Genomic DNA, 10,129 nt, shown 5'->3' on the forward strand with positions numbered 1-10,129 from the left:
TTGTGAAGGCGGAGCGGCGGCTGTGGCGACCAGCCCCTTTCAGATCGAGAGCGCGTCCTGCGACTCGAGTTGCGCGAGATGCGCGGTGCGATGACGATTGATGATGATGCACGATGAAGTGACGCGACAGACACAGTACTGGGGACGTATCTGCGACAAATCACTTTCAGCGACAGTGTCACCTCGGCGATAATATCGCCGTCAAGCGCTCGCTGATTGGGTGGTCGAGCAAAATCGGACGACGTACTGCTCAACCTGTTAATCAGCTCATTAGATTTTGCTCAACCAGCCAGTAAGCGCGCGCCCGATGGCCAAGGCGTGGCCAAGGCGCCGACCTGGATCGTCGCAGAATATGTCCCTTGTTTCTTCACTTCGGGGAAGCCAGGTGGGTGCCACTTCGGCAAAGCCAAGTCGGGCGCTATCTTGCTTAGGTGCTCGATGGTATCCGAAGTGCTCCATTAGTCCTTAATAAAGGTGTAGGAACAAGCTTTCGCATCCAACAAGGCTAGGTGATAAGTGATTTGGTACATGATCAACTACACCCGCGAAACGAACGCATGCAAAAACTTTTGCATTTTGCGTGCGCGTTCCTTCCGCTGGTTTATCTCCTAGTTGATGAACACATATGGCCACAAAGCAAGTAAGAACGTGTTCAAGACATCCAGTTGTGATCGCGAATTAATTTATTAGATGAAGGACGTATGATCGGGCAACTAAATCGACATTTGTTGGCATCTTGCAGGCCGGCGTGATTCTTCGTACTGCAGCAGGCGGTTGTCGTTTGGGGAGGTTCAGCTTAGCCGTAGAAACCACGGCCGTAGCCACCGTAGCCCCGACCGTAGCCGCCGTAGCCGCCGCCAAATCCACGACCGTAGCCACCACCGTAGCCGCCGTATCCGCGGCCGTAACCGCCATAGCCGCGGCCGTAACCACCGTAGCCGAACTGCGCGGCTGCCAGGCTACACAGGGCGGCCAGCACCACGAGGGCGACAAGGAGGGACTTGCTGCTGATGGCAATCATGGCTGCTTCTGAAATTATGAAGAAAACAGTGAACGGCTGGTTACTGCACATGAAAGAACGGCATGGTTCTAATTTGTCGGTATTGAACCATGGGATACATTTCTCTAAGCACTTAGCGAAACACTGCGAAAGTCTAGAAACCTCAGAAACTTCCAAAATCAGTCTCAGGCCGATATGACAAAATCTTGCGTTCCTAAGAGCCGTTTGTCATTGTCCAACCGGCTTAGCTCAACACCACCTTCGTTTGGCAGCCGCTATTCTAGACAGTTGCAATAAAAGTGCTTCTTTGTTTACCGGTCAACGCCTTCTTGAGACTAACACCGTAGATCGCTTGTTTTGCCTAAGTTAGACGCAGGAAGAGTAGGAACTGATCCCACTTCAGAAGTGCGCTGTACTTCGAACACGTTAAAGATGGAGATTTGACAATTTTTTAGGTAATGGTTTTTCATAGACAACGTTGCGGCTAATAAGAGCTAATTGAACCGCAATTAGAGGAAGAGCTAGGAATTGTGCAGTTACACAGTGTTGAGAAATGAGGAGAAGGCTAAAACACAATATAACCGCTCAGAAGAGTATAATAGAGCTACGTGAGGAAAGGTTACAATGTCAGGTGTCTTCATGCAGTGAAAGGACTAAATATAGTTGATAACAGTTACCACACCTGTTCACACCATAAAGAGGCCCTGCTAGTTGGCGCTGCATGCATCTATCTGAGAATTAGAGAGTTGTATAGTGATTCTCTTGGCTCTTAACTTCTTGCGAACGCCTCTGACGAAAAGGAAACGCGTCTGACAAGCGGCACATAGGCACTGAACGTACACATAACTTTGTTGCTTCCAAAAGTCAGAGCATTCCTTGCAAATGTGTTTAGAGAAGTACACTTTTTAGTGTGGGCGTCCGGATGAAAGTAGCGGCGGAAAAAAATTTCAGACGCAGTATCGCTTTCGCATGAAATCGCAGTGCAATATCGAGAAACAAACACGTCCAGATGCTAAAAAATGAAGCGAAAGGCGATAGATAGCAGACGAAACCGACGTAACAAATTCTCATACAAGTAGGTGTCATTGATTGCTATAGGCATCAAGACGGCCACAAAGCTACAGATGAGAGTGAAATTCCCTAAAATGGAGAGCAGCTACATAACGCAATGTTTAACGTCGGCCTAATGGGTTCTCGAGCTACAGCAGCAGCCGAACGGAGGCACTAAGGGTACCACTTTCCTATCTCTATACAAACACTCACCTGTTGCTCAGGGGATGGTGTTCAGGCTGGGATCTGCGGCCTGCGATGGTGTCGAATGGACGGTGCGCGCTGTTTTATATGAGCCGCGCACCTGGACACGTGTCTGTATCGCGTCCGTTCGCGCACCGCCGTCTCAAGGACAGCGCCACTGCCGGGAAAGCCCGGCCCTTCAGTTTACAGGGCCGTCACTCAGCGAGCACCGAGAAGGGCGGCTGCGCACAGCGTCCACGCGCTGTGGACGAGGAGGAGGAGGGAAGCCGCATCCTTCTCGTAGTTTCGGGGAGAGCGACCATACACGATATCCGATCTCGCAAGATGTGGGATGTGTACGGGGAACCCCCCTTTTTTGGAGCGCTGCGGTCCCTTTGTTCTCTGCTTCCGCACGTGGCTGGCTCGATCACACGCACCCCCCCTCCCCCCCCCCCCCCCTACACACCGTTGTTGTGCCCTTGGAGTGAAACTGTTCACAGAGGTACGACGTGGCGCAGAAAAGGAAGAAGGCGAGCCAGCCCCGCCTACAGATGTAATTTGACACTTTATGGCGACAAACTGTGACGCCAAGAATAGTAGGGTTTTTACTTCGAAGCGTATAGCGGGTGTTTCAACCAAATGTGAATGAACGTACTAATCAGCAGCGAACAATTCTAGGTTGTTTACAAAAGAAGGCGCACTCAGGCATTGCGCATAATCACTCGCGCGTGGCGATTTTCCTACTTTGTTTTGGCGTCAAATGCGGATGTGCCGGCAGTGAATAAAAAAACCGGGGTGACCTGTATGCAAATATTGTTTTGTATACCTAGAATTGTGCCGCTACATCGTGGCACTTATCCAAACTAATAGCAGTAAATTTACCGGAAATGAACGGAACACCGTTTATATTCAGACACGGCGCTCATATGTTCGTCCCTTATACTGAATACGCGCAACCGACGTACGCCATACGCTTTTGAATAAGTGTAAACAGGAGTTTTATGAACGACATATTCGAGACATCTTTTTAGTCTAAAAGTTGCAAGAGGGCAAGAAACATTTAAATTGTGTTTGCTGTCTCAAAAGATTCCATAATCTTTAACACGCTACAGAAGCGTCATTCAGGCTGCAAATTTTGAACGCGACCAATCTTTGTTGGCTGCATCATAGTTTTGTCTTTGTTCATAGTTTAAGAGCATAAGAGTGAGTTTATCGAAGAAGCTGGAACGCAGAAGGCATTTAAAAGCAAGAAAAATATAGTCCTTGTGTACCAGTTCTTGTGTAATAACGGTTATTGTAGACAGCCACCAATCTGCCACGACATAAAATGAAGCTATAGTGATTTCGCTAGCGAATGTAACAGAGCCGTTCCAAATATTTGCGAATGTGACTAAGGTACGAAAAACATCAGCGTACAGGCAAGCAAGTATATTAAGGTAAGCGCAGATGGCAGGTCTCTTTTTTTCATTGGAAACTTTAGAAGTGAATAACGATGCAGAAAATTTAATATTTTAGAAACGTGTGACCATGATTTGCTTTCCAGAATTGACTAGTTACTCGAAATAATATTCTATTAAATTCAACGTTGGGATGAAGAAAATGACTGGCTGTCCAGTATAACACTCCTATTTTTTAATGTAACGCCGCTCTTCGGAAACAATCTACTATCTCTGTCAAGATTGCTTGAATGCCCAATCACCATTACCGAACCTTTTAATTTGTTTCCTTTCATCTCCCCTATTAACAGCAGCAGCCTTTATTTTTTGAAAGCTTCCGTTCTATCGGGGCGCGACGGCTCAGTTTTCTTCAGGGCACTGGATTTTACCATATCCAATTGAGAAAGACGTTTTACCAATGCGTATGTTTTTTTCTTCTATCTTCTAATAATACGGCAATTTTCCACAGAGCGAGTGCGTGGCCCTTATGAGAGAAGTTATGCAGATCCAACACACATGCTGGGATCTATGTGAAGCAAACCTTCATTGAAGCGAATAATTAAATACAATGCAACAATGGCGATGCGTGTAGTCGCGCTTGCTTTCGTACTGCGTAACGTGTGATCCGATGCAATGTTTCGCACAACGTACGCCTGAACACAAACACCAAATCAGGCGTCTAAGCAGCGATGTCGCGAGGATGAAGGCGATGTGTGTTGCTTGTAGAGGAGAGAATGTTGACGACAGTATAGTATGCACACACAAAAGTACGCCCCATATCTATCTACATTTAAAGATTTTGTGCCTCTTGTCGGAGGGACACACGCTCATTCTGAAGTGTAGAACAACAGTGGACACGCACACCCATACCAAGTGGTTAAACAAAAAAGGAAATATAGTGAATGAAGTATTTGGTGAATATAATGAGCTTTCCTTTAATATGTTCGTCTACTTTCAAAATACCTACGAGCCGAAATTATATGTTAAGCTTTCATGTATGTTATTTATTTTGTGACGCTGAACAGATGAGGGCTAGCTGGTGCTACTCTATTGGTAAGCATTCAGGGGTTATACAGGGTGACTAATTTTAAGCTTTGTGGAATGTTCAAATATGGCCTGTGGCAGATAGCCTAATTCTTGTTCTTGAGCTGGATTATTCTAATAGGAGGACATTACTAGCAGGAGAAATCGAAACACACATTCAACTAAATAATACGCTAATTAACTTCTTAATCATTACTTTACGGCCCATATTGCAATTTACGAATTGTGGCCAGTGGGCTTGCAAGACGTATGTACTTGAAATGAATTTCCAGAAATACACCAGTTTCGACGTATTATTTTCCCGAATTGTGGAACAAAACACGTGGGCGTTCCAATTACAGTTGTGCTCCAATGCATAAAAGAGCGTTTTGTAAAAAAAGTAAGTGGAACAATAATAAATTTTTTCGACAACTTTAGAGGCCCATGTTTCCAAACTGGCATCATTCTGGGAATTCATTCCAAGTGGCTACTCCTTGTAAACTCACCGGCTATAATTCGTAAATCGCAATATGTGCCGAAAGTAAATAATTTAAAAGATAATTAGTTGATTTTTGTTATTTAGCTGAATATGTGTTTGGTTTCTCGTGCAAATAATGACTGGCTCTCTGAATAATGCAGCTCAAGGACTAGAAATATCTTATCAGCACCAGGCTATCTTCGAAATATTCCATAAAACTTAAAAATAATCGCCCCATATAAGCCCATTTGCTTGTGCTGGTATTTGGAGCGCATATATGCACTCGTATCTTCATCATCATCACCACCAGTAGCAGCAGCGTATTTTTTTTATGTCCAATACAGGAGGAAGGCCTCTCCCAGAAATCTCCAATCACCCTTGTCTTCTCCTAGCTAAATACAACTTGCGTCAACAAGTTTGCTAACTTCATCGCCTTACCTAATTTTCTGCGGTCCTCGACCATGCCTCGAACCCATCTGTAACTCTAACTGTCCACCAGCTATCTTCCCTACGCATTACATGCGCTGTCCAGATCCAGTTGTTTACCCTGATGTTAACTTGAATATCGGCTATCACCGTATGCTCTCTGCAATCGTATATATACCCACAAATATGTCAACCATGATACCGAGCACCCAAGCAGCAGACAGCGGCCACCCGCAACCAAGTAGGGTAGGCACAAAATGTTTCAGTTTCATCCGACTTCACAAATCCACGCCTTCATACCCTGGACCCTAATTTACAGCTCCGTATTCCTTCCGACGTGATTGCACCATTATGATGCGCCTCTGACTTAGAGCAACATTTTCAAATGCGTATTCTTCCCTGAGTGGAATGGCCAAAAGCACGCGTTGTGACTTCTGCGGCTTCAGTAAAAGGGATCGCACACCCTGCTCAGGAATGTCCGCGTTTCAACCCGCAATGAGACGCCCTCGCCGGCACGCTAGATGAACTGGACAAGTACCCACTCGCGGCAATTATTTCTTTAATGTGGCCTACACCAGCATCTTCACTAGTCCCTACGTTTTTTAAGGGACACCAGCGTGTATGACAAGTTGTGACGCTGCACTGTGTGACCGTAAAATATATTATTGGGACGTTCACACTGTATATGACTGTGTAACGTTTCCACAGATTGTATGACAGCGCCCAGAGAAACGGTTCTGTATTGTGCGTGTGTGCTTTCCCCCCTTTTAATTTCTTCTTTTGTTTCTCGCATCTTTCGCACCCCTTTTCCCGGCACACGATGGCCAACCGGAGATATTTTCGGTTGACCTCTCTCTCGATGCCTTTCTTTTTCTCTCTCTTAATACCGCAGTCGCTTGCCCGCCTGTGCATAGCCACGCGTCTCATGTTCGGCAGTCCTAAGCCTTCGTAGAATTGAAGGTGCACCGCAATCCGTGCAACCGCAACGTCGTTATAACTACCTTAACGCGTGTGTAAATACTTGGGTATTCGATGCGTGTCTGACAAAAAACGTCACGTGCTGAGCCCGACTAAAGGCATCAAGACCCCTGGTGTGGCGCATGCCACACTGAAGACGATGAACGAAAGCGTTTGCACGTGTTTCCCTGGACGGCAAGGCCGGCGCATGCACGTATATATATAGCCCTAAGAGTGGTCAGCGGCAAAGAGAAGAGCAAGACACGCGTGAAAGTGCCTTCCAAGGTCGCGCAATGCGTAGCACAATTCATGCATCAACAACTGCACTCTTGTGCGCAGGCCACGAATAACTAGCTCGGGCTGGCGCATTATACTTCTGGCAAGTTGCCATTTAGTTAATCGTGCTGTTCGAACGAGGGTTCGGAACCGGAGACCTATGCTGTGACCAAGGTAGACGGAATCGCCATATTTGCGATAAGTACACATCGTCATATACAGGGTTGAAAAGGACCGAGTGAATGCGTTTCTTTTTCATTTGCTGGGAAAGCGCGCATCAGCGCTAGGGAAGCAGATGCGGCAGTTGTTACAGCAATGAGGACCACGCTGATCGGCGCGGACTGCGTCGCAACAGGCACGCGGCACCACAACAGACGCAGAATAAGCACTGACGCGAGTGAAACGATTATTTACGTGCTCAGCGTGCTTATTCTCGACGTGTGCTAACGTGAAACATTTCGACTTAGAGATATTTCACGTTTCACAAGAGAGTGGTGGATTAGGGGCGGTGGCGTATGTAGTCGTATATGAAGGAAATACAGGGCGAGTTCTATTCAACGCAGAGATGAATCCCTTGATAAGAGCAGTAAAAGATGATTCATTTATGTTCCGCTTATGCAATCCTATTTCTAGTCCCTGTTAAACGGTAACCAACAGATTGGTTGACCTACGCGCGACTACGCCTTCAATCGTTCGTGGAAGCGAGTGCCCGCATTGATTCGCGCTTCGGTCACAAAGTTCAATTCGCGGTTTTTGAACAATTGTGTGCCTCTTTATCATCAACCAAAGGATGCGTTGCATGAAAGCCTTCTGCGCTTATAGCTTTTCCAAAGTGACGTCTCTGCTTCTCCCGATGACGGCTGTGCAGCAGCAAAGGGTAGCAGAACATAAGAAACGTAGCAGAGTGAGTTGTTCATCTCGTTCCTCTAAGTCATTTGAATCCGATAAATTGTTTTGTATATATTTATTAACTTAGATCACCAGGTACGCGCCGAATGAAATTTTAGCCAGCGCGAACAATAACCCACGACAAGTCCTCAAATTACAATTTCTCTGTGCGTTTTCATCCGGGAGCACACACATATTCCTGCACAGTTCCAGCTATTTCTCAACTCAACGATGTTAACGAAAAAATACGAGGGCACCTAAGCACTTCCTATTAGTTGTGAATGCGAGAACATTAATGTCCTATTGAACGCCGCTGAGGTGTCTGCCGAGTTATGAACTGTTCGCGGACAAGCGAGGGTGTTGAGACGCTTGGGCAATGCTTTCTAGATGACATAGGGCCGATGCACTTCGAACCCTGATGTCATGCTACCTTTCCCCACCGTCATAGAATCTAATGGGAACGCTTCAGAGTAAGCCGCTGTGATTTTGATGTCACCGCTTTCGTCACGCCAAGCTTGGCAATGGAAATTTGGTGCAAGTAGCACGGTGCCATAAAGCAGAGTGCACAGGCCGGTTATGCAGGAGGCGCTCGTTTAGCCCGGTAGGTAAGACACTCTGCTTCTGAGTGTGATGTCATAGGGTCAAAACTCGCTACCGTCAGTGTATTTCCTTTCGCATTTGTTCTGTTGTTGTTACACATTAATTTCTTTATAGCGATTACCGAAGCCAAGTTATAACGCAGGCGAGAGCTTGTGCGGACAAGGAATGCGTTGATAACACAGGATTCCGAGAGCGAGAGCAATGGTGTCATGGCGCCACGGCGATGCCCTCTCCCTTCGCGCAACACCTGGCGCGCCAGTAGTTGCGCCCTTTCGCCCGCTTCGTTCCGTCGAGGCGCAAAGAGGACGTGGCATCGCAGCGAATGGGAATTTAGGTGTCATTTCGCTGCTACAGACGCCGGCTGTTTCGCTCAAGCGGTCATTTGATGCTTTTGCATCAGTACCCGTATAGCAAGTGCAGAACGATTTTCCTACTCTCCAGGCAGACACAAATAAAGTCAACTGATACTGCAAGTGCTGTTGGCTCGTACGCCCTCCACGGCGTGGCAACGGCTCTCAGTGTTTCGCATGCCACCAGCGTATGTGCGCGTATGCTTCGTCTTCGATGATCACCTAATAGGCACTGTGAGCAAACGATATGCCTTCGCGCTTGTGAAATTCGCCCGTTTTTATTCTGTGAGTGGCTGCGAACGGCCTCATCTTAACCACAGATATGAGCTGGAGTAACAACCGAAAGGTACATTTCAGTGAACGACTAGGTCCTTATTCTTTATATGCCAACTTTTTTTTGGATGCAAATAAGAGAGCCCAAAGGAGCTTGTGAGTACCTTCTCATAGTAGTATAGCAAACCGGACGCGCGTCTCGTTGACCTCCCCACCTTTCCTTCCTTCTTTTTCATCCTCCTCCTGCTTTTCATAGAGAGCGACGACCATAATGCGTGAGGATGAGTGCGATGACGTCTCGTGAGGCAATAGCCGCATTTCATGCACCAGAGCCATGCATGAGTCAATGCCAGGACTTCCTGCTAGGCACGCGCTTTTAGTGCCATGATACTAGGCTGGCCGTAATGTACTACTTCTAGAAGGAAATCGTGTAGAACAGAATCACTTTTTTTTGTTCTTAGTAAGCGTCTTCTAACGCTGTAGCAGTTCGTCTTTACTACTTTGAGCATCTTGTACAGCTGATGATAAAAAAAATTATCCATGCTACCATTTTCGTTGCACGTCCAGTGTCTTACACCTGGGCCGGGCATGTTGATAGCCGAGTTTGTGATTAGGGTGCATATTGTGGCTCAATACAGAACGAAGATTTTTAATGCAATATTGAAACATTTCCCCGCGCTCTCCTTCTACTGCTTTCAACTTTACCATTATAATACAAATCCCTCACCGAAATTTACAGCGCCGCCTGCTAAAGCCCGCGCCCGCGCATGTCTGTCCAGCTCAATGCCTCGTACCAAATGCTCGTGTCGACATCCACATTCGATGAGTAGGCAGTCTGCGCGCGATGTTTAAAGGATCGATCCATATGCAGACGAGAACATGGACCCAGATACTGGTAATGTTACCAAAGCGTGTGAAGTAAAGGTATTTAGCATAACCTTCAAGGGGCTTGAGCAGAGTTGGGGATTCTTGTTCTGACACATCGCATGACAGGAATCACATTTCATGAATAGAAGACTGACGCAATAGTTCGGCGGAAACCCGCAAGGGTTCCCGCAGAACTATTACCTTTGTAGAAATTTTTAGTAACCTTTATAGAGATTGTAGCAATTGTAGCCATTTGTAGCAATTGCTACGATTGGGTCGATGTCTCATTTTCCCTTTATTATGAATAGAAGACTACAGGAGA

The 10,129-nt window shown here is 46.5% G+C and overlaps 1 long non-coding RNA gene across 1 annotated transcript; it reads right to left on the reverse strand.

Moving 5' to 3' along the window:
• Positions 1-665: 665 nt before the first annotated feature.
• On the reverse strand, positions 666-2,540 carry LOC126530420 (uncharacterized). Its single transcript, XR_007599395.3, has 2 exons — positions 2,264-2,540; positions 666-1,029 (listed from the first exon to the last, which is right to left on the reverse strand). It is a non-coding gene; the product is annotated as an uncharacterized lncRNA (long non-coding RNA).
• Between the last annotated feature and the right edge of the window lie 7,589 nt (positions 2,541-10,129).

This window comes from Dermacentor andersoni, chromosome 4 (genome assembly GCF_023375885.2).
Source record: "Dermacentor andersoni chromosome 4, qqDerAnde1_hic_scaffold, whole genome shotgun sequence".
Classification (NCBI taxonomy): domain Eukaryota; kingdom Metazoa; phylum Arthropoda; class Arachnida; order Ixodida; family Ixodidae; genus Dermacentor; species Dermacentor andersoni.